The sequence below is a fragment of the Anas acuta genome, chromosome 1, assembly GCF_963932015.1.
Source record: "Anas acuta chromosome 1, bAnaAcu1.1, whole genome shotgun sequence".
NCBI lineage: Eukaryota > Metazoa > Chordata > Aves > Anseriformes > Anatidae > Anas > Anas acuta.
Genome location: NC_088979.1, coordinates 25,830,063 through 25,854,660, shown reverse-complemented (window position 1 = coordinate 25,854,660; position 24,598 = coordinate 25,830,063). Strand labels below are relative to the sequence as shown.

Sequence of the window (24,598 nt, the reverse complement as noted above, 5' to 3'; positions counted from 1 at the left end):
TTAATCATAGAAAAATACTCCCTGTCAAGAATAAGATACCTGAAAAACACGTATACATATATATTAGTGTTATATATATATTATATATAAATACTTATATATATAAGTGTTTTTCAGGTATCTTGTTCTTATATATATATTTATTAATCTCATCTTCACTTTCTGTAACAGTGGAAAATTGTTTAACACTCTCAATATTAGTGCAGAAAAGTACAAGAGAAAATTTTGGACAAAATTCATGGAAAATGTTCTTTCTTTAACTCTACAGAAATTTGAATTCATTAGTTAGATCACCTGCAGCAGAAAACAATAACAAGTTGGCAAGCTCCAGATAATGCTTTTTCTTGACAATGTCAAATGACTTTAAAAGGTATAAATTACTACAGTAGTTCCAATCTTTGTTTTTTATTTTTAATTTGATGTCACAATTTATCCAAATTCTCTGGAAGCAAAAGAACTGTGTAAACTGAATTTGAATGGACAATTTCTATTCTGAATCTCAATAAATTCATCTGAAGAAAAATAGCATCATCTGTTTAGCTTAAAGCGTGATAAATAGCATTGATTTATAATGTGTTGTCATATTTGGTGATATGCAATATATGCAGTTTCATGACATTAGACATAACATAAATAACTGTTGATCTTTTTCCCAGATTTTTCTAATTTATGTACATGCATGACATACTGGGTCAATCCTTTTAATCTCTTGAGTTTAACTATTTTAAATGCTATGGGGAAAGTTTATGGTTCAGCAACTGAAAAGCATTTATGATGTTGTAAGCCCTTTATTGTATGTCAGCTCAAATACAAAGACCAAAGTCAGTCATGCAGGAAAATGTACATTGCACTTCCAAACAATCGGGGTAGGGGCAAACCCACACACACTAGTATCATATGCCTTATCTACAAGAAGCAGCTAAAAGTTAGATGTCTGTTCTAAATTCAGTCTGGGCCCTTTATCATCAGTAGAGGTAAAGGGGCACCTGCTCAATGCAATTCATCCCATCTGCTTTAAATAAGTTTCTGTGGCTAGATGAGCAGCTGCTAGAAGTGCTTGTGTTTCTCCAGTGTCTACGAATGAGTTCATACAACTGATTTGGACTACCTGTCAGTTCAGTGAGACAAATTTCACCTGTAGTTCAGATCTTTTCCTTTCTGGCAGGTTTGGGGCCTGGGGAGTACAGCATCCCATGACTTTGACTTGCATGGCAGCCCCATTTGCTTCTTCTCCACAATTGAGAGAGGTGAACATGGATCAACATGATCTTTTTTGATCCTTCCTGCAATGTGACAGGGTGGAAGGAAAAAATCTGTTAGCCCAGAAAAAGACAATGAGCTCAATAGCTTTTACTTCCCTTGCAGCCGTCACACTCTCTTCCAAGCCCAAAATTGAGACACTAGAAAAGCAATTTCATGTCTCGTGGTCCCACTGAGTAATAGGGGTATCTGCTAGCTAATGATTGTTCTTCACTATTCATATTTCTAAGGTTTGTTCCAAAGCCCGTGTAACCAATGGAAATGTTTCCGCTGCCTTATATTTCCAAGCTTTCAATCGCTGTTTGATATTTATTGCTGCTAATGGCAAAATAATTCTTATTGCATGTGAAGCCTCGGTTTCCACTATGATCAATCAGTAAGACATTAAATGTGTTCTTTTTGTTTTCATTCAAGGTAAATAGCACTCTGTTATGCCCATTTTCAGGTCTTACTTTCAGCAACTGTTTTTAGATCACACATGAAAATGTTTCTACTTTATTTTTCTTTAAAAATAGATAAAAAACAAATAAAGAAGATTACAATTTTAGGAGAAGCTCTTATGCTGGAAGGTAAATGCATGACTTTCTGTGAAATATCAGTATTTCTAGAGCTTTATTAATTAATTCTATTATTTCATTTTCTATTAAGTATATAATATGTCTTTTTTAGAAGATATTATCCAGATGAAGTTCTTGCCATTTTATAGTTGCTATACACATAAACTTGAAACCCAGAAGTATGCTATGCATTCACTCTTATTAATGAAAAAATGACTAAAATCTTTCCTAGATAGTCGTTCTACATCATATTTGTCATTTTCGAATAATTAAAAGAGTCAGAATATAAATACCTATGATACGTCTTTATGTCATCAGGGAAAATAAATATGTGCTATTATCTTCTAATGTATTATCTTCTAATACATAAATGCATTGCCATTAAAGTTATATAAATCCATCATGACTAATCCACAATCATTTTTTTGGATATTTTTTTTTTTACCTGTTTTCAGTAGTCTAAAGGTTAGGTGTTTAGTTCAGGACAATTTCCAAGGCTTCTTTCAAAAAGAAACCAAGACAAGGAGTCACTTTACAAGTTCATCTTAGCTTATTTAAATTGTTCACTGGAGGTTATTTTTCTCTTTATTTTGGCAGGAAGTTTAAAATGCCTCATTTAAAGTAAACTTCAGAGATGTAACTACTACAAGCTGATTAGGGCGAATTCCACCTGATCGTTGTGGAAATCATGAAGAATTACTTAATTAAAGAACTGAAAGTATATTTGACTGATCCATTAATTACAAATTCATTTTCTATGTATGCATAAATATTTAAAATTTATTATTCAAAAGCCTCACTAGGAATATATTTTAAATGCTTGATTAGTATATAATTAGAACTATTTTAGGTAGAAAATGCTAAACTCATATTCCTTAAATCTTCCCTGAGTCAAATCTTAAATTCCCCTGTAGTTAATCTTCCTTGAATTACAACACTACAATAATTTAAACTGCCAAACACTATTCTAAGAAATTCCAAGTATCCAAATTTCCCTCTGTTTTCAAGTTAATTCATACATGAGATATATGTATGATAGACACAGATTAATACGACACCTGGAATTTAATTAAAGAACAATCTTAGTCTGTGTCTTAATTAAGAAAGAGTTTTTGAGTACAGGTAAGATGTGTATTGTCCTATGTACTTTTTTTTGGTCTTGCAAAATGATGTGGGGCCATGTGTCACTTTTAGAGTCTGTATCACATAAGTCTTTGGCTCTGTACTAAAAAGAACTATTCAAACAAAATTAATACTCATAGCAAAATAATATTCTGCTATCCCTCGATGATCAAGCCTGCCCCAGTTAAAAACAACCTACACATTTTTGCCCTTCTCTGAGCACGGTCAGAAGACATAGATCATTCTCTTTACCACGGTTATAGTTCCTGTACTCATAATCAGAAGTGAGGCTTCTGCCATAGTCAGGTTCTCAGCAGGCAAGAGAAAATGTACCTGCCTGATAGCACATGCAGTCAAGATCAAAGCCTATAAAAGCATCCTTCTCACTCTAAACTGAACTCATAATAGGTTAAGACAGAAATGAACTAAGTATATATTTTGTTATGATATAGGTCCCCTTACAGATCTCATATGTAGATATTATTTCTACTGAAATTTGTTTTCAGACTACAACAGCTAAGCTGTATGTGTGTGCACGCTAATAAGTAACTACCATGTATGTACTCAACATACTAATTCACAGCAGTTTGAAAGGAAATTGAAAGAACCCAGATGGCTTGTAACGTTGGATATGGGATTTCATCCGTTCACAGCTAGGTTGTCTCAATGTGATGTGAAACAACAGTTTTCCAAATGCATTGCACCAGCATTCACAGGCAAAATGATGAAGTAACTGCAAAGGGGATGTCCTTATTTCATCAGCCTAATAAAAGGAGTCATACAGAAAATCCAGATCTCCAACATCATCATCACCCCCGCCCAGGCATATACTCATGTGTTGCCCTCACAATTATTAAAATGATGCCACCTGTACCTTGCAGAAAGGAATACATTATAAGTTCATGCACCAAATGCTGGCCATAAGCTTAAAAAAATATTGCTCACATTTGTGAAACAGAGATTCTGTTATATTTTATTTAGGGAGTTCCCAAGGGTGCTTAAGTCTGCTGGGTCACATTTCCATATTTCTCATGCTTAGCTGTAGATGGCAGGGAGCCCTACCCCAGACTGATAAATGTTTGGCAGCTGAAAAAGGTGTGTCCTGTTCTCCATGGCCAAAAGGACCACAAGGGCCGCAAGGATGCAGGGGAGGAATCAGAAGAGAGTATCCCTCAGGCTCTAAAAGGGGTTCCAAAGAAGCCTTCTCCCCTCAAATATAAATAAATCAAATAAATATGTGCCTTTGGCGTCTGTGTGATGCTTTCCTGAAGTCTAAATTTCAGATCCAATGGATGACTGTATGTTGAAATGAGTCATGGCTATTCACTGTAACAGCGTCCAAAGCACTTGGAATGTGACTAGAAGCAGGGATCAGCACTTTTGGATGGTGCTACTTATGACAAGTATTTGGAAGCAGTCTGCATCCAGATATTTAGAACTTGAATCAAACAGTACATTATTTGATTTTATTGCTGCCTGATGATGACTGTTTCTCAAGAATCAACTATGAAGTTTATTAGAATCAGCTTTAGTCAGACAGATACTGGAGAGCAAAATGATCTCATAGCATAAAAATTCTTGTATTAACAAGAAATTTCTTAGGCCGTTTATAAGACCTGCAAACTATCTTTAGATGCAAGAGATAAAGAAGATAATGCCTATTCATTTTTTACTGCTACTAAACAAATTTTCTTTCTAGACATTATGAGTGAAAAATTATAAATATAACATTTCATACCTCTAAAATATTTATTTTTTTCCTTTAATTAGAGGAGTCACAGTCATGAAAAAGTCTTTAACAAATGTCAGAACACAAGCAGTTCTGTGTAGCTGTGATGAGCTAAGCATATATATGCAAGACAAGATTTGTAGGAAGGATTTATAAGAGAAGTCTGTTTTCATTAAACAAGGTATATGGGGAGTCATGCCTCTGATAAACATGGATAGATAATGCTCAGATGATGCCTGTCAGTTGTTTCAAGGGCAAGACAACGGGAGACGTTGTCCTTAGAGAAATTTTGTGTTAGAAATGCTCATTGGTATTAGTGGGTTTTCTTGTGGAATTGTATGTTGCCTTATGCGTGCTTAAGTGCTCATATGGTAAATTAACTAGTGTACTCCCCTTCCAGTTGGATTAGTTTCATCTCTAGACTTTAGTTATCTATACTTAACGTATAATTTGAGAAAATCAGCAATGTATCTACAGCACTGCAAATGCATTCCTATTCATTGTTTCTCTTACATAGATGTGTTTGGGATTAGCTGCATGCTTCAAACTAAGCACATTGCTAGATTAGAGCCAAACTGTTCAGGAAGAATTTTGTGGGTATATTATAACAACATAATATAACTAGTGAAAAGAAAATTTGAAGAACAGATGCACTCAAACACAACAAGGGCTGATAAAAAAATAAATAAATAAAAAATAATAATAAAAAAGTCAGACTTTGTGTTGAATTGTCAAACCTATTCTGCATCAGTTATGCAAGGAAAGAGTTTACCAAACCTAAGCAATTCTAAATGAGAGGTTGACAACCAGAAAATAGCTGAAATACAGGAAACAAATCTTCAGTTTTTCTGCTTTATATATATATAATATATATATACTAATCAAGCATTTAAAATAACATCAAGATGGACTTTCAGCAAAACTGAAAGGCAGCAAACACATATGTAGAAAAAGAGAGCAGGGGAATGAGGAGAGAGTGAGATATGGTGCAGGGCTATTTTTGGATCTCAGTAAGAATGGCCCAACAACAAATGTCTTAACATAATAGCTGTTTTAATAGCATAAAATAAAAGGAGGAATATAGATGGTGAATAAATCTTACATCCCTTCAGATGTTGGGAACCCCACATTCATGCAGAGTCAGATGGACTTGGGGGCATTTTCCCACTTCATGCTGTGCAGATCCCCTTCATAGAGAAGTTTCTCCTCCCTTATTGCCATGGTGACCTTTATTTTGTACATCAAGCAGTCATCTTTTCCTGACAGGCTGAAGTACTTTCTGTGTCACAACACCCACCTGCACATGATGCACACCAACATGTTCCCATGCAATGGCTGCTCATGTTGATATATAGGGTGGTCAGGCCCTAAGTGCAAGTAACCCAACAGAGCTAACATGGCATACTCAAGACCTCCTCAAACACTGTCTTCCAAGAGTCTCCCAGCACAAAGCCTTGAATCAAAGTGTTAATATGAAAGTAATATAAATATTTATATTTTTGAGCTACTGAAATATTCAGAAAAAAAAGTTGACAAAAGGTCCACAATTCAGCATGCTTGTCTGGACATTAAAATTTTGCAGAATTGTCCCATTTTGACAGGAAGACAAGCCAAAATAAAGAGTTCAAGAACTTTTCTCCCTGCTTTCCATAAGTTCTGCAAAGCACTGACTGTGATCTGCATGTGCCCTAAACAGGGAATGAGGGAGTGTGGCCATGGGGGTCAACAACCCCCATGGTTGGTGATAACATCAGACTCTTAATGATGAGGCCATAACAAAGAAGGGTGATTCAGGAGATGCCTTGCTGTCTCAAACTACTTGTTCTCCAACCATTAAAACATGGAAGTTGATAAGTGTTTGCTGTTGCTGTGCAAAGTTGTTAACCAATGAATATTTAGTGGAAAAGTACTGCTGTAGATCTAATGGTATAAAAAGGAGCCTGTCCTCAATAAAAGGGAGTTGAAGATATTGTCATCAATAAAGGAGTTGAAGTTATTTATCCTTAAAGAACCCTGATGTCCGTGTGGTCATTACACCACAAAGGAGCTTTGATGTTATCAGCTCAGCATGTGATTCCTAAAGAGATTAATAAGCATTGAAGGGTTTAATTAAGTATTTGCAGAAGGTAATTTACAAGTTTTTCAAAATGTACTGTCTACAAGGTAAACTCTCACCGTGATTTATGTATACCCTGCAGCCACCTAGGATCAAGAGTTTTGATCTCACCTGTAGAGAAAGAGGTACAGGATTCAGAAATGTGATGTCAGGTGACAGGACACATGGGAACGGCCTAAACCCGTATCAGGAGAAGCTTGGATTTAATATTATGAAAAGGTTCTTCACTGAGAAAGTGGTCAAGCACTAGAAGAGGCTCCCTAGGGAAATGGTCAGAGCACCAAGCCTGTTAGTGTTCAAGAAGTGTTTGGACAAAATTCTTAGATATATAGTTTAATTCTTAGATTGCCTTATGTGGAGCCAGAAGTTGGACTTGATGATGCTTGTGAGTCCCTTCCAATTCAGGAAATGCTATAATTCTATGATAAATCCTAAGACTGGGCTTTCTAGTTCCTGAAATATTAATAAACTTTTCAAGACTTAATTTTACTTTTCACTCATACAACCAGTCTGGTATTAATCTGCTCAAATACTCAAACATACTCATTTTGTGGTAAAGATGATAAAGACGATGTGATAAAGATTTGCTCAGCAAATCTGAGATGATGTTTAGACAGTGGAGTGCAGACAGTCAACAAGTTAAACACTTAGGAGTATAGAGTAATGAAAGCCCATCTCGTTATCTGACTTTCATTAAACCCAGTGATTAGACCCATAACTAAAATCACTCCACAGTTTCCCTCTTTATCTTAATGTCTTTAAGGGCGAAGGTTCACCCATTTCTGGTAGGACACAGTGAACTTTTGTGAAGATGTCTCTAAAGTGTCTTCAACCATCAGAAGAGAAAAATGATGTCCTCAAAAGCACAATGATTCCTTGATTTACCATAAGGCTGATAAATGTCATAGGTGGTGAAAAAGGAAAATATTTGAGAAAACCTTTTATTCTAGTGTGACATCATGGAGAGAACATTTCTTTAGGGAAAAAAAAAAATAATAAAAAATAAAAATAAATAAAAAATAATAAAAAATAAATAATAATAATAATAATAATAAAAAGTTATGTTGTCAGAAGAAAGTGGAAAGCCACTGCTGGGTTTAGTGGTCACAACACTTCAAAACAGGCATCACAAGTGACAGCAGTGAAGGAAATGATGGTGGTTCTAATAAAATATCTCTCAGCCCCAATGTATACCTTAGAGAAAACAATCCACTGTACAAATCAGCCTTCACAGAATCACAGAATTGAAGGGGTTGGAAGGGACCTCAAAAGATCATCGGGTTCAACCCCCCTGCCAAAGCAGGTTCCTCAGAGCAGGCTGCCCAGGTAGGCGTCCAGATGGGCCTTGAATATCTCCAGAGAAGGAGACTCCACAACCTCCCTGGGCAGCCTGTTCCAGTGCTCCATCACCCTTACTGTGAAGAAGTTCTTTCGCATGTTGGTGCCGAACATCCTGTGCTCTATCTTGTGAACATTACTCCTTGTCCTGTCCCTGTTTCAAGTCCCTTTCATCTAATAAAAAGCAAAGGGCTGCTGACAAACTTCAACTCAACAAGTGGGGCACAAATGTGTTGGGGAGCAAGCTCTCTGGGCTAATTACCAGGGCTTTAAACTAGGTTTGACAGGGGAAGAGAGGGGAGCTAAAAGTGACAGAGAAGGGCTGGGTGAAGTTGTCACTGCTGTCACTGTTGAAGATAGTAGGGAAAAACCTCTGAGTTGTCCCATAGGATCGTCCAAGGGCTCCTCAGAGAAGGTAATGATCCCGATACCCCATCCAGAATTGTCTCCTTCTTGCATCCCTCCAGGGGTAACTGTGCCTGCTGCTTCCCTAAAGTGCCTATATACCAATGCGCAGAGCAGGGGAAATAAACAGGATGAGCTCGAGATCTGTGTTTGGTCGCAGGGCCATGATCTCATTGCAGTCACAGAGACATGGTGGGACAGCTCGCATGACTGGAACGCTGTCATTGAGGGCTATGTCCTCTTTAGGAAAGACAGGCTGGGGAAGTGGGGGGTTGGGGTAGCCCTTTATGCGAGGGAGCAATTAGAGTGTACCCAATTCCACCTGGGTGAGGGTGATGGACAAGTGGAAAGTTTGTGGGTGAGAATTAAGGGGTGGACTGGTATGGGGGACACTGTTGTGGGGGTGTACTACAGGTCACCAGATCAGGAAGAGGAGGTCGAAGAGGCCTTCTACACGCAGCTGGTAGTAGCCTCATGATCACAGATACTGGTTCTCATGGGGGACTTCAATTTTCCAGACCTCTGTTGGGTAATCAACTCGGCCAGGCACGCACAGTCCAAACGGTTCCTACAATGCACTGAAGACAATTTTCTGATGCAGGTGGTGGAGGAGCCGATGAGGCAGGGGGTACTCCTGGACCTTGTCCATACCAACAGGAATGGACTTGTTAGGGATGTGAAGGCTGGGGGCAGCTTGGGATGTGGCGACCATGAGATGGTGGAGTTCAAGATGGAACTTGGTGGAAAAAGTAAGGTCAAAGCAGGATTGCAACCCTGGACTTTCAGAGACCCAGCTTTGACCTATTCCGGGACATGATTGGGAATATCTCATAGGCTAGGTTGCTAGAAGGCAAGGGTGCATGTGAGAGCTGGGCTACGTTTAAACAGCACTTCTTCCAAGCTCAGGATCGTTGTATCCCTAAGAGTAGGAAAGGGGGGCAGGAAACCTGCGTGGATGAGCAAGGAGTTCATTGATAATAGCAAAAGGAAGAAGAAGGTTTATGAAATGTGGAAAAAGGACCTCTTGGTAGGAGCATAGAAGTGTTGTCAGGGCCTTCAGGGACGCAACAAGGAAGGCTAAAGCTCACCTAGAGATGAGTCTTGCAATAGAAATAAAAGATAGTAAGAAGCACTTTTTTAAGTGCTTTTTTTTACGCTATGAGGAGCGGCTGAAGGAGCTGGGCTTGTTCAGCCTAGAGAAGAGGAGGCTCAGGGGTGACCTTATTGCTCTGTATAAGTACATTAAAGGAGGCTGTAGCGAGGTGGGGGTTGGCCTGTTCTCCCATGTGCCTGGTGACAGGACGAGGGGGAATGGGCTAAAGTTACGCCAGGGGAGTTTTAGGTTAGATGTTAGGAAGAATTTCTTTACTGAAAGGGTTGTTAGGCACTGGAACGGGCTGCCCAGGGAGGTGGTGGAGTCACCATCCCTGGAAGTCTTCAAAAGACGTTTAGATGTAGAGCTTAGGGATATGGTTTAGTGGGGACTGTTCGTGTTAGGTCAGAGGTTGGACTCGATGATCTTGAGGTCTCTTCCAACCTAGAAATTCTGTGATTCTGTGATTTAAGTATGTAAACAGCAAAAGGAAGACTAGGGATAATGTGGATCCCTTGCTGAATGAGGGGGTGTCCTGGTAACGGGAGATGCTGAGAAGGCAGAAATACTGAATGCTTTCTTTGCTTCAGTCTTTGCTTCAAGGACTCCCCCCCGGGACCCCTCAACCCTGGAGGGAGGAGAAAGACTCTGGGAAGTGGAGTTCTTCCCCCTTGTTGACAAGGGAGTGGTTCGGGAGCGTCTGAATGGGCTCAATGCACACAAATCCATGGGTCCTGATGGGGTGCATCCATGTGTGCTAAGGGAGTTGGCAGAGGTGATCACAGAACCGCTCTCTATCATCTTTGAAAGGTCTTGGAGAATAGGAGAGGTTCCTGAAGATTGGAGCATAGCCAGTGTCACTCTGGTCTTCAGGAAGGGCAAGAAGGAGGATCCGGGAAACTACAGGCCAGTCAGTCTCACCTCTGTCCCTGGAAAGGTGTTGGAACAGCTTGTTCTGGATGCCATGGCAAAGCAGTTGGAAGAGAAGAAGGTTATGAGGAGTAGTCAGCATGGATTCACCAAGGGGAATCATGCTCGACCAACCACATTGCCTTCTATAAATGGTATCACCAGCTGGGTACATGAGGGGAGAGCAGTGGATGTCATCTACCTTGACTTTAGCAAGGCTTTTGATACTGTCTCCCATGACATCCTGCTAGCAAAGCTGATAAAGTGTGGGATAGAGGAGTGGACGGTAAGGTGGTTTGAGAACTGGCTGACTGGCCAAGCTTAGAGGGTGGTGATTGGTGGCGCAGAGTCTGGCTGGAGGCCTGTGACTAGTGGTTTTCCTCAGGGGTCAGTACAGGGTCCGGTATTGTCCGGTATTGCTCTACATCTTCATTGACTACCTTGATGAGGGAATAGTGTCTGCCTTCAGCAAGTACACTGATGACACAAAGCTGGGAGGAGTGGCTGACATGCCAGAAGGCTGTACTGTCATTGAGCAAGACCTGGACAGGCTGGAGAGATGGGCAGGAAGAAACCAAATGAGGTTTAATAAGAAAAAGTGTAGGGTTCTGCACCTGGGAAGGAACAACCACATCTATCAGTAGAGGCTGGGGGATGACCTGCTGGAGAGGAGTTCTGAGCAGAAGGACCTGGGACTTGAGCCGAAGGAGTCCTGGTGGACGACAGGTTGATCCTTAGCCTGCAGTGTGCCCTCGTGGCCAAGAGAGCCAATGGGACCCTGGCATGCATTAAAAGGACTGTGCCCAGCAGGTCAAGGGAGGTGATCCTCCCCCTCTATTCTGCCGTGGTCAAGCATCACCTGGAGTACCATGTCCAATTCTGGGCTCCCCAGTGCACAACAAAAACAACAACAACAACAACAACAACAACAACAACAAAATGGATCTCCTGGAAAGAGTCCAGCAGAGGGCCACAAATATCATATGGGGCCTGGAGCATGTTCCTTATGAGGAAAGGCTGAGAGACCTGGGTCTGTTCAGCCTGGAGAAAAGAAGACTGAGAGGGGATCTCATCAATGTGTATAAATACCTGAGGTGTGGGAGACAGAGGGATTTAGCCAACCTCTTTTCAGTGGTGTGCAGGGACAGGACAAGGAGTAATAGTCACAAGATAGAGCACAGGATGTTCAGGAGAAGGAGAAGGAGAAGGAGAAGGAGAAGGAGAAGGAGAAGGAGAAGGAGAAGGAGAAGGAGAAGGAGAAGGAGAAGGAGAAGGAGAAGGAGAAGGAGAAGGAGAAGGAGAAGGAGAAGGAGAAGGAGAAGGAGAAGGAGAAGGAGAAGGAGAAGAAGGAGAAGGAGAAGGAGAAGGAGAAGGAGAAGGAGAAGGAGAAGGAGAAGGAGAAGGAGAAGGAGAAGGAGAAGGAGAAGGAGAAGGAGAAGGAGAAGGAGAAGGAGAAGGAGAAGGAGAAGGAGAAGGAGAAGGAGAAGGAGAAGGAGAAGGAGAAGGAGAAGGAGAAGGAGAAGGAGAAGGAGAAGGAGAAGGAGAAGGAGAAGGAGAAGGAGAAGGAGAAGGAGAAGGAGAAGGAGAAGGAGAAGGAGGAGAAAATATAATGAGATATCTGCAAAGTTTTAACTGTGTTTTTTTTTTCTTCCATAAACCTCTCGAAGTGACCTGTATGTATCTAATGGTGACTGTTATAAAATATATGAAGAAAGAAACATATTGTTAAATCATCTTACAAAACCTTACTGCTCTTTTACTATGTTGAAAATGCTCGGGAAATACCATTTAAAAAAAATAACTATATATATATATAGTTATTATAATATTATAACATAAAAGGTTAATCTTTTTACATAAGTATAACCTCACAAATAATTTCTGAATACATTGGCATGATTAATCAAACTTGACAGAGAAAAAATTCTCATAGGTATAACATTTACACAGATTTCATGAGCAGAGACATCTTGCTATAACTTAATGAGAACAGAAACATGACTTCACCATTTATTAGGCAATGAAGAGTCTAAAGGAGAGAGATAAGTTATGAATATTTTAACTGCGGGAAAAACTTGAGTGGACATCAGAAAAATCACGCAACAATATATATCATATATATATATATATATAAAAATAAAGGAAAAGTCAAGAAACAAGTTTGTATTAATTACACTGTGGAAAAGGTGCACAGGTAAGCTTAAGCAGAGACTGTAACCTACAACAGAAGGTCTCCTACTAGATAACCATGTGATAAAAGGTACAAACAAAGTTAGGATCTATGAACCAAACTCCGGCCTTCTGCAAGGGACATCAAAACAGAGATACCAAGCTTTCACAAGTGTTGCCAACTGAAAACTGTGCTATAGTGAATGTAAGTCTGATGAAAAAGACCTATACTATTTGTCTAAACAGGGAAGACTTATATATATCTAGCATTAACTAATTGCAGTTTTGGAAATGTTATCAAAAGACATGGCTGACTGAGTTGTCCAGCATACGTACAAGAGTTTATCAGGAAAAAATAAATTAATAATAATAATAATTTATTAAAAAAAATAATAAATAAAAATAATTTATTAAAAAAAAAAAAAAAAAAAAAAAAAAAAAACACCTTACTGGTTTCCCTGTACATACACTGGGACTTTTAAAGCAAGACTTTATATCCATCTTTATTTGTCTTCCATCGTCCTACTGAAGCCTAACTACACATGAAACACGTGCCATATAAATCCAGCATTACTGCACTATAGTGTATGTTGGTGGTGAATTTTTACAGCACATTTGGACATTCTTCTGTGACATTCCTATGAAGACAGGCTGAGGGAGCTGAGGTTGTTCAGCCTGGAGAAGAGAAGGCTCCAGGCAGACCTTATAGGTCTGCCAACACTTAACGGGGCCTAGAGGAAAGCTGGGGAGGGTCCCTCTGTCACGAAGTGTAGTGAGTACAAGGAGTAATGGTTTTAAACTAAAAGATCATAGGTCTGGATTATATATAAGGAAGAAATTATTTACTCACTGGGTGGTGAGGCACTGAAACAGGTTGCCACCAAAAGTTGTGGATGCTCCATCCCTGGAAGTGTTCAAGGCCAGGTAGAACGGGGCTTTGAGCAACCTGGTCTAGTGGGAGGTGTCCCTGCCTATGGAAGAGAGTTGGAACTAAATGAGGTCCCTTCCAACTCAAACCATTCCATGTTTCTATGATCAGTGTGCTATATAGTGTGGCACAGATAAAATCTGCTGGCAATCCTTTCAGAAATGTTATTTTTGATGTGGAATTGTATTCAATGTCTTTATCACTAATACGCATTATATAAATAGAAGATACTCTGGGACAAAATATATCACTGATGTATTTTTATTTTATTATCTAGACTCACATCCATGTGTCTGTAAATTCTTTTAATGTCCATAAACTTTGCCCTGTTAAACCTGGATCTTGGTCTTACCGCGTTTATTCCATCTCACTGTTCCTCTATTCTTATTTTACTATTACACATTCCAAGGAAAAAGTTACTTAACATAATGTTAAGTTATGAGTCACAGTAAGTATGAAATCCAGATGGAATATCTTTTTTTTTATTTATTTAAAAAAAAATAAACAATTGGTATCTTGAACTGTGATATTTTTATTATTATTATATGCTGTTTTTCCTCCCTTACCTCTGTCCTTTTTGTTTTGAATGGATATTAAAAATGTAGGTGAGAAAAGATTTATTTTTTAATTATGTGAAACTTAATTCTTTATTATAAACTTTATTAAGTAACCTGATTTTTCACAGAACTGTGGAAGAGTTCACTGTCACTAATAGCTTTGGAAGAACTACTCTGATTAGAACTGAAACAATAAATTTACCTTTAATACACAACTTTTTCAGAAAAACGAGCAGTAAAATTAAAAAGAAAACTGGAAATATCCTCCCTGATATTGTTTTACAAGGTATTACATTGCCCAATTAAAGTGTGACAATGAAATTAGCCTGCTCAATCTGTCATTAATATAAACCTTGAAGAATATGTTTAATCAGTAGTAGACTTTTTTTTTTTCCTATTTCCAATGCATGAGGAAAAGCAGAAATTGTTCTCAAAACATTCTTGATGAAACCAATATTATTAGTCTATCTTTAGTGATGATTCAGATATGTTTATTTTGTAATTATCTTTCTCAGATTCCCTGCTGTCCTGTAATTTTTGGTAAACAGGCATGAAATGAAATATATTATATTATCACTTAATTATACTCTCATCAGTCCAAATTTGTAGCAAGTGGCAAAGTGCCATATAAAGCAAGACATATTATACCACTGAAGATATGCTCATTATTAATCAATTTCCAGACACTTAGTAGTAGCACAGATCCTAGCTCACACTGAATGCAAAAGCTATTCACATTGGCAAAAAATGAGTGCATCTATTACTAGACAGCAGTTCAGAGACCAAGTCTTTCCATGTCTAGATGAGACAGCCTTTTGTGAGCAGAATTTCTGAGGCAAAATCATGATAAGTTAAACTGTCTGATTACAGTTCCCTACTGCCTTCCTGGATCTGACCCAAAGTCAATTTTATTCAGCTGGAGGCTGTCTATTTAGTTCAGGAGGCTCAGATTCAACTCCCCTGTAATCTACTTAGCAATGGGATTTTGTTCACATTTGCAGCAGCTGAAAATGCTGCTTTCTCACCATTTTTAAAGACACATACATTAATATGTGTTAATAAAAACTCTTCTCTCCAGGATATAGTGAGCTTGACCTAAGTTCTGCTGTGCTTAGTGGATGTGGAAGTAGACATGGAAGTGGAGAAGGTGACAACACAAGCCTCACCAGCTAAATGATTATAAACAATTTAGCATCTTAATTTCCATTCTTTAGGCACCTTAATTTTCACTTATTTCCCTGTGGGGTGAAAAAAATACAAAAAAATAATAATTAAAAAAAAATACATCTCACTCAGTCCTACAGACTATGAAATATCTTTAAACCTTGACTGCTCCTTTACCTCCTGTTGGCTTCATTGGGTGAAGGAATCTTCAACAGCAGATGCTGTCAAGCTTTCTGTGTCATCTGTGCATAGTACAAGCGAAAAGCAGACACTTAACCACTCCTAAATTGTGGTATAGTTTCCCTGTTTCTTACATATGACAAATAGGTCTATATTTAAAAATAATATTGCACCACTGCTCTTCATGCTGTATTTATACGTGAAAGCATTCAGGGAACAGTCTTTGAGAAAGACTCTGATGTGTTTGTAAGATTGTAAACCAGATTTAATGGTTAAATTCACTATATTGCAGCAATAGCCCCACTGTGAAGAAAAACTAAAAATTAAATGCTGTATTTATCTGCTTCTAATCTTTTTGTGTACCCATTAGCTGCCATTGCATATTAATCTCCTTCCAGAATTTTCACTTACTAATTTAATTTCACAGATGTTCTCTACAAGTGATGGGATGCAGTTTTGCTTAGATTAGCATTTTCAGATACTGTGGGAAAGATTTCAGATACTGTGGTTACTGGAACCAGAGAATATAACATTGTATACCCATCACAGTATACAATGAATTGAATAGACTTTTACTTCCTTTTGGAGTACCCTCAAAGGAAATGAGTGCAGCTGTGTCTTTTCTGACTCTGCTACAGTGGGGACTTTACAAAGTACGTGCTCACTATCGGCTTCCAGACATAGAAGATAATTCACAATGTAGCTGCATGGGCCTCACAATAAAGCAGAATTTTCCCTGAGGCATAAGTCCAGCAAAAGATTTAGATGGTTCTCATGTCTAAATCTTGTGCACCTCAGCTTTAAATCATAGTGTAGCTGGAGAAAAATATCCCATATACACCACCACAGTGAGATATTTTGCCAGCTGGAGAATATCCCATTAGATGTCCTCCAAACTACTTTCTTCCTGCCTCAGAAGTTTTCAAGCCCCACGCTCTTTTCCTTTTCCCTATTTCCTTCTAGCCTCTCATCTAGCCTCTCATCTGCCTTCCCACTTCTGCACCCAGATCTCCCTTGAGGACTTGCAGCTCCCCCCTCCTGAAATGCAGCAACAAAAGAGACACCCATAAAGGCTTGTGTATGTTTGTCCTTTTTCTTCATTTCTGTTGTTTTTTCAGTTCACCCTCTATATAGCATTGCTCCTTGAGAAGAGTGAAATTAATATAAGTAATTATTTAATCCAGCATGAAGATCTGGAAATGTGTGTAAACATCCTATTTGCAGTGCATGTTATGAAGAGAAACTCATCTTGATGTTCTGTTTTGGCACCATATGATGCAATGGCAACATATGTGGAACAGTATAGTGCACCACTGTCCTCCTAAATCTTATGTTGTGCCTGAGAAATATCTGAATGAAGATACAAAGAGAAACCCAATTCAAACATCTTGGAATTCAGGAAAAAAATAAATAAAAATAAAATGGAATTTCACCCTGGAGAGGATGGAACAGGTACTTGCTGCTCTAAGGTGGAGCAGAAGGGAGGCAAGTGATAATGAGGCGTATTAGTGTAACCCTGTGTTCTCCTTCTACTCCTTCAGCAGCTGCAGCACCCGGCAAAATTTTCCAGCCCAGGGTAGATGGAGTGACTATGGAGTTCTTGCATTCAGCAGTGATTTACAGTTCTCAGTCCTGCATACTTTGACCATGTTAATAGTACCTGTAAGAAAAAGGGTTTCTCACTAGAATTTCAAAATGCTTTGTTCCCAGTTAGAAAGATGGTATAACAAAAGGGAATAGTCTTGAATAAAAATGGGTAAAATTGTTATGGGTCTTTTCTGTTTCTGACAGAAAAAGTAGTTTCCTGAAAAATCATATACAATTATCTGAAAACTTTTCTTCCAAGGAAATCTAGCTCATTATATATTTATATATTTCAACAATATTCCCTTTAATAGTTTAAGTGCTGACTTCTGAGACTTCTACCTCCTCTTAGCGGATGGATCTGTCATTGCTTTGAGAAGCAACACAAACAGACAGGCTTCAGTTTTCCCATGTGAGCATTGCATAATCACAAAGAGGTTTCTTTTCCTGCTTGGCGTTTCTGAAAATGAATTTATCAGCCATCCTGCATGGACAATGATACCAGCAAATTCCGAGGAAGTTCTGGTTAAACTCACACTGCGTGGGATAAGAAAACTACAGTGACATCACTTAACCAACACACTAAAACATGGAAGGCAGCATATTCCTGGAAAACAAAGACTGAAATGGAAATGTGGGCAGGCAGAGGCAAAGTAAAAAAAAAAAAAAAAAAGTTCATTTTAAAAATCTTTAAAGTGACATAAACCAGAAGCATATATATAGATTTCAGAGTTCTCTGCTAGAGGTAGATGTTCAGAACCAGACATTTCTACAGACTTTTTAAAACCTAATTAGTACACTAAATTTATCTTCTTTTAGAGAGTTCTGATATGACAAATCAGATACAAAAATTAAGATCCTGCAGATACTTGGGTTTTATTTAGCTAAACCTACAAAAAGTTATCCCTAATATATTCTGGTATCTTGATTAGAAAAGCAGACCTGGCTCCTTCTCATTTACTGAAATATCTTGGCTGTCCACATTCCTTTGGGGGCATTAAGTGACCTATCTTTGTGGGTCCTAGAGGAAAGACCAAGGCAGATCAAACCCATGATCATAGGAGACTATTCAGCACCTCAGAGAGGTACTGCTCTTCTTCATCACAGAATCTGAACTCAGCAAGTCAGATTTCACAAAACAGATACAAAAGTTCCCACATTTTCAGCTCCTTGTACATCCCCTCTGTGCAACCCCAAACATTTAGAGAGAAACTCAGAGAGGTAGTTTGAAAATTCCACAGCAAGGTATCATGCTACCCATCAGCTGCTTCTCAGCACAGGCATGAGCAAGGGTAGCTGTCAAGAAACAAACCTATGTCTAACTTGTTTTTTCTACGTATACCCTGCTAAAACGACACAGGGACAGAAAAATTCGAGCATTGGACCCCTGTATGCCCACACAACATTTCCATCCCTAATTCTGCTTTTGTCTCCAAGACACAAGTGCTTGTCTGCCCAAGCACAAGCAGAACATTTCCACAAAGCTGTATTGACAAGACTGTAACAAGTTTGTCTCCCTCCTACTTCATCAGTCTCTGCACCCTTTGCACAGGTCCCACAATCCCATGAACTTTCATACCACAACCAAGAGCATACACATTTACCTTCCTTCCTGCCATAAGAAGACCACAGCAGTGGGCTGCAACATCATCATCACATGGCTTTAAACACTTTGAGCCTAAAGAAGAAAGAACAAAACATCAATATGCAATTCACATAGTGTCCTGAGAAAACATCATAGGATGAATGCAGCTGGCTTAAATTACTCAACCTCAAGACCAGAGAACTGTCCACAGTCCTCTTTACTGAGCAGAGGGAAGATCAGTAGGTCTGTTTTGATAGGTGCGCTCTACTACTCTTTGGGTGACTCTGTTTAGCTCTTGGCTGGCTGAACAAGCCTCAGCTCAGTAAAATAACTTTATTTTTCATAGGAGGGGCAGCTTTTATAGCATAAGGAGAACACATTGATATAGAGTTGGACAGAAAAAAAAATCCAAATTTTATTTCCAAAAATTAATTATTTTTTTTTTAAAAAGGCTGTTTAAACAATATATGATCCCATATGAGTGTCACATATTAGAAACCAAACAAGAAATTAAATGGGTGAAAAGAGCCATCTAATATTTATCAGATTCAAAGTTAAATTCATACATGTGAACACCCTATTCCCATTTGCCAAAGAGAGAGCTGGGAAGGCAGGAGATCTTTCAGTATCTGGTTTTAGATTGCAGCTGCTTTATTTAAGCATTAAGTTCCTGGGATGGAGACAGCACAAAGGGGACTCCAACAAGATGTAGCTACTGAACAATACCAAGGAAATAAGGAGGATAGCATGGACACAAGATTTTTTTTTCCTTGAATATTCTTAGAAAGAATAAAAATGCCTTTAGTTTTTCTTTCCATGTGTATAGATATAATCTGTCTCATCATATTGCAACATATGATCTTGTCCTATAAAGATTATAGTCACTAAGTCTTGTTTTAAAGTTTTCCATTTCTTAAGAAATGTGCAAATTTCCTTGAGCTCCTGAACTTCAATATTTCCAAAAGGTAAATATGAATATGTAAATTATGATTGATCCTAAATGGGTGTCCCACACTGGAAACCAAAGAAGAAATTAAATAAGTGAAAAGGGAAAGATAGAATTTATCAGGAAACTCAATCAAAATTTGCAAGTATCCCTTGGAGTTCTTGTGAAATAAATCAATACAAGTTCTCTATTTCTTCCACTCTATTTAAGTCAAGGTGTTCTGTGGCACTGAAGATATTCAAAAGATGGAATAAGCTTCCAAACCTGTAAAGAAAGAAGTGGGGTTTTCTAAAGAAAATTGTTAAATATAATTACTGAGCTCAAAGGTCTAGTGAGAATTCTTGAAAGGAAGGTTTCTTTCAGTGTTTCAATCATAGACAAGTTATTTGCAGAAATAACAAATTAGTGGAACTGTTAACATGATGAGATCAGGAAAGAAACAGTTTTGGTCCTCAAAATGAAAACATTGCTTTATTCAAATCAAAAATATATCTAGAAGTTACAGCCACTTTTTAACAGAGTGGCAGCCAATTCCTCCAGTTTTCATGCACTGTTTGTTCATATTTCTGTTCCTTATGAAATTCATCCTTCTTGTGCAGAGTCAGCACAAGGATCAGGGATATTCAGTGCTAAGGTGACATAGATGGTCATCCCCTTGTGGATGCAATATTTGCCATGGGCCTTCTAACAAGCACTTGGGTCATGTGCTAGATCTCCGCTCCAAGGCAGTTGCATTACAACTAACCGCTAACTAAAATACTCATAAATCTCACACTGGAAGAGTGTTTCTCTAATCTGAAACATCTGCTCCTATATGGACTGTCTATGATTCCAATTCAAACTCCTGACTTAGCTAAATGTGTGCTGTATTCATAAGTAATAGGATTTTGTTTTCTGCTTATTTCTGTTGTTAAAGAAATACAAAGAATCCAAAATCTTCCACTTGATTGCACAAGCATTCTGCCAAATGATGCTAAAAGGAGAAAGGATAATGTATGAATCTGGAAGCTAGAAGCCCTGTTGGATAAGCTTAGAATCAGTTGGATAGGATTTAACATTGCAGTGTTTTATTTTTCCCCTTACTGGCTATGAGAAGTTGGAAAACATGTCGTTGTTTGGTCTCCTATGGCAGAGGATTCATACTTCAGCTTTTGTTAACCAAAATGGTCCAACAGGATAGCAGAAATCAAGTCATTTATTTAACCAGAAGCACATGGTTCATCCACATGCCTGTGACTCAGAGGACCCACTATGTCACAGAAGCAGTACTTATGTTTGACAAGTTGGTGAGTTTGGAGTACAGGGAAACTTGGCAGAAACATGATGACTGGCATATTTAGTTTTCTGAAGGACTATATTGTTTAAAAAGTGTTGTTATATCTTCACCAGAAGTTTCAAATCGTGTTTTAATATCTTTGAACCTGATCATGTGCTACTGAGAGCTCTTTCCCATTTGTACTGGTGGCTGGATCCCAAAACATTCATTTTCACTTGCTATTCCTTCTAGACCAACCAGATATAGCTCCTTCCCACAATTCAGCTGAAAGCAGTAGGAGTTTTATGGGAGCAAAGACAGAACAAGAACTTTAGGGTAAACTTTTACAACTGGTATAGAAGCCATGAATGCTGGACCTTGCAAAGTATTTTCCGCAGTGTAGCATGCAAGGACTCAGCACAAGGCACGGTGCTTTGGCTCTTAGTGTCTATACAATAAAGCGAGGACTTTTAAAAAGTCGTTGACTCCATGGGAACTTTCCCCTGGCTTCAAGTCAGACAGCTTAAGATCAAGGTCACAAGTTTTGCCACTGACACAACACAGCCCTGTTCTGCTCTGTTTCTCACCTTAATTAAACCTAATAACTATAGATCTAAACCTTTTTGTCTGCCAATCCACTAAGCTCCCAGCCTCCTGCAGGCTTCTTCTCGGGTACTTCACAGAGATCTGAGGACTCTGAAGTGATGTGAAGCCTCCTCTCCCAGCCAATGCTCTGAACAGACCCTACATCATCTACAGAGTCCAGCAATTAATTCTGTGTCACAATAACAGACCTAATTTCTGATGTTCCTGGACCAGCTTGGAGCAGTTGTTATCCAGCAACCAGATGTCTCTCTTTAAGCACATTACTATTTATTAAGAACAAAAACACCTGAGGGAAAAATAATGAAAACAATAAGACATGTATGTACGTGACTAACTTACCTGACCTTTTATGTGGACAACCCATCAGGCTGGTCACACAGTCATACCAGTCTGCTCTGGAGCTGAGTCTAGTTTCCTCCATCAGATCTGTTGTTTTATACAGTATCACGTCTTTTGTCTCTTTAACCCCTTTGAATCAAGGAAAAGCAGACTGTGCTTCTTCCACCATAGAGTGGAACTTCAAAAGATTCATTTCAGGAGCAGAGATTTCCATTAATAACAGTCAGGGGACATTCCTTATCACATGCTTTCGGCCAGACATGCAATTATTTTTTACATTAAAACAGACACTGAATTTTATTTTATAAATCTATACTTCGTTAGCAGTCTTACAATACTTTCCTATCACTCCTACTCAATTAATGAACTAAGCTAATGATATAGGTAAGACAGTTTGGTATTCAGTATACCAAACCAAAATTTAGATTAGAAACAGACCAAAGAAATTCCAAAGATCTGAGATGGATTTTCTCCCAGAAATATATCTTTGCTTTTTGTCAAAGGAGCTCCTTCTGGTTTTGTACTTATTTGTTGTATTTAAACACCATTAGGACAGGGTATGCCAGAATCCTAAGTAGCTTAGATAGTACTAAAGATGACTTTTCATATGACAAAATCTTGCATTAAAAACATAACTACTAACATAGGTTAGTAGTCTGTCACACTTGCAAGTGGTCTACTACTTATCTTAGAAAGTTTGAAAAGTCATTTTAATCTGGAAGGATTTTATCTTCTAAAAAGCAGTTTCTTGCTTTGTGTCTAGCATTAACACACTCATATATCGTATGCAACTAAAAGGCCTAGACTTCAGTAAAAAAAAAAGAAAAAAAAAATTGATTCATCTGAGAAAAAAACTTAAATCCCATCCATCAAAATGAAAAAGGCAATTTTCAAGATGGATATTCCATAACCACTTTGGGAAATCAAATGTTTGTGTGCCAGAAACTTAAAACTTAATATCATTTGTGGTCTCTATGTTATTTCAATAATCTTTTGGGCAAGATCTACAGTCTTGGGAGCCCATAATGAACTGTAAAACAAAATATATAAAGGCAGGCTAATTGAAGTTATGAAATAAAATTGGAGCTTCTGTTTCTAGCGTGATCAAAAAGATTCATTGGAAAATTACTCTTTCACAATTCACTTATTAGAAACCAATTTAATAATTCTTAGACACTGAATTACTAAAACAATCAGTATAATGATTAGAATAAAACAACTCCTAATATTGAATGCAAGTTAAAAATATATATATATTTTACTTTTTAAGATGTTGGATGTCAGGACGTTTCAGAGTTGCCTGCGGTTAGAAAGAAATACTGATCTCTTTATGCAGACTTGCTGATTTACAGTGCAGCCCATACAAAGCTTTGCAAGTACAATTTCTAACAATACTTTCCAAATCAGTCTTTTATCTGTGGCCCAACATTTGGTTGTTTCCTTTCTTCCGTTTCCTCCCAAAACTATATTGCTTCTTTACTATCCTTTCCTCCCGGCTTTCTAGGCCCATTAACACATACTCAGGAAATATATATTTGGTTGAGAATCTGGTTTAGTGCCCTGAAGATGTATTGTGACAAATATATTAAGAATCTGGTACTGCCACAGAAGGAATCAAAGTGAAACTGCCTGTTACTTATGTCTTCGTGTCAGCCCTTGTCTTTTTCCAGCTAGTTCATGAATTGGGTCAGGGAACTTGCTGAACTGAAAAAATGACTATGAAATATTATTATTACTCATTGTTCTAAATGTTTTTTTGCTGCGTGGCAGCACAAAGATCATCCCACCATTGGAGTGGTGCAGAGATGGAGAATACTGCCATACTGATGGCAGGAGGGGTCTGGACAATGTCTTTTGGTGGACATGTCATTTTACAGGATCTTAATCATCCATCTGCAATTTTAGTCCAAGATGAAGAGGTGTGTAAAATTCAGATTTGTCTTGCATTTTTAAAGAGAGCAATGGTGGAAAATATTTTATCTTTGTGAATATGCATAGAACATATTTGGCAGCATTTACTAATAATTTCCAGAATTAAAATATCTAAATAAATAAATAAACAAATAAACAAACAAGCAATAAGATTAAATAATAATAACAATTAATAATAATAATAATCGTAATAATAATAATAGTAGTAATAATAATAGTAATAGTAATAATTTTTAAAAGCAATAAAATAAAAACTTCAACAAGTAGAACTGGCGAAAAAAAAGAGAAAAAAAAACTTTTACACATACGCTGGTGTTTTATATGACCAACCACGGACAAAAAGCTACTGTCATAATATACAAAGTGTTTTCAGATCATTAACATACTTTCTTTTTGTTGTGGTTTAACCCGGCCAGCAGCTAAACACCACACAGCCGATTGCTCACCTTCCCCCTGCCTTCTCTGGGATGAGGGAGAGAAATGGGAAAGTGAAACCTGTGAGTTGAGATACAGACAGTTTATTAAGACAGGAAAATAATAATAACAATAATAATAATAACAATAATGATGATAATAGTACTACTACTAATAATGTGTACAAAACAAGTGATGCACAATGCAAATGCTCACCACCCGCTGAGCGATACCCAGCCTAACCATGAGTAGCCGGCCCCTCCACCCCAGCTAGCCACCCCTATATATTGTTTAGTATGACATCAGATGGTATGGAATACCCCTTTGGCCAGTTTGGGTCAGCTGTCCTGCATCTGTACCCTCCCAGCTCTTGCTGCACCTCCAGCCTGCCCGCTGGCAGGACAGAGGAG

At 38.2% G+C, this 24,598-nt stretch overlaps 1 long non-coding RNA gene across 1 annotated transcript in view; it reads right to left on the bottom strand.

Annotated features, from left to right (window-relative positions):
* Positions 1-742: 742 nt before the first annotated feature.
* The window catches only part of LOC137852088 (uncharacterized), a 48,094-nt gene continuing 24,238 nt past the window's right edge, over positions 743-24,598 (bottom strand). The window contains exons 2-3 of the long non-coding RNA XR_011093646.1: positions 18,716-18,789; positions 743-1,283 (exon numbers count right to left, since the gene is read on the bottom strand). This is a non-coding gene — a long non-coding RNA (uncharacterized lncRNA). The remainder of the gene's footprint in view (positions 1,284-18,715; positions 18,790-24,598) is intronic.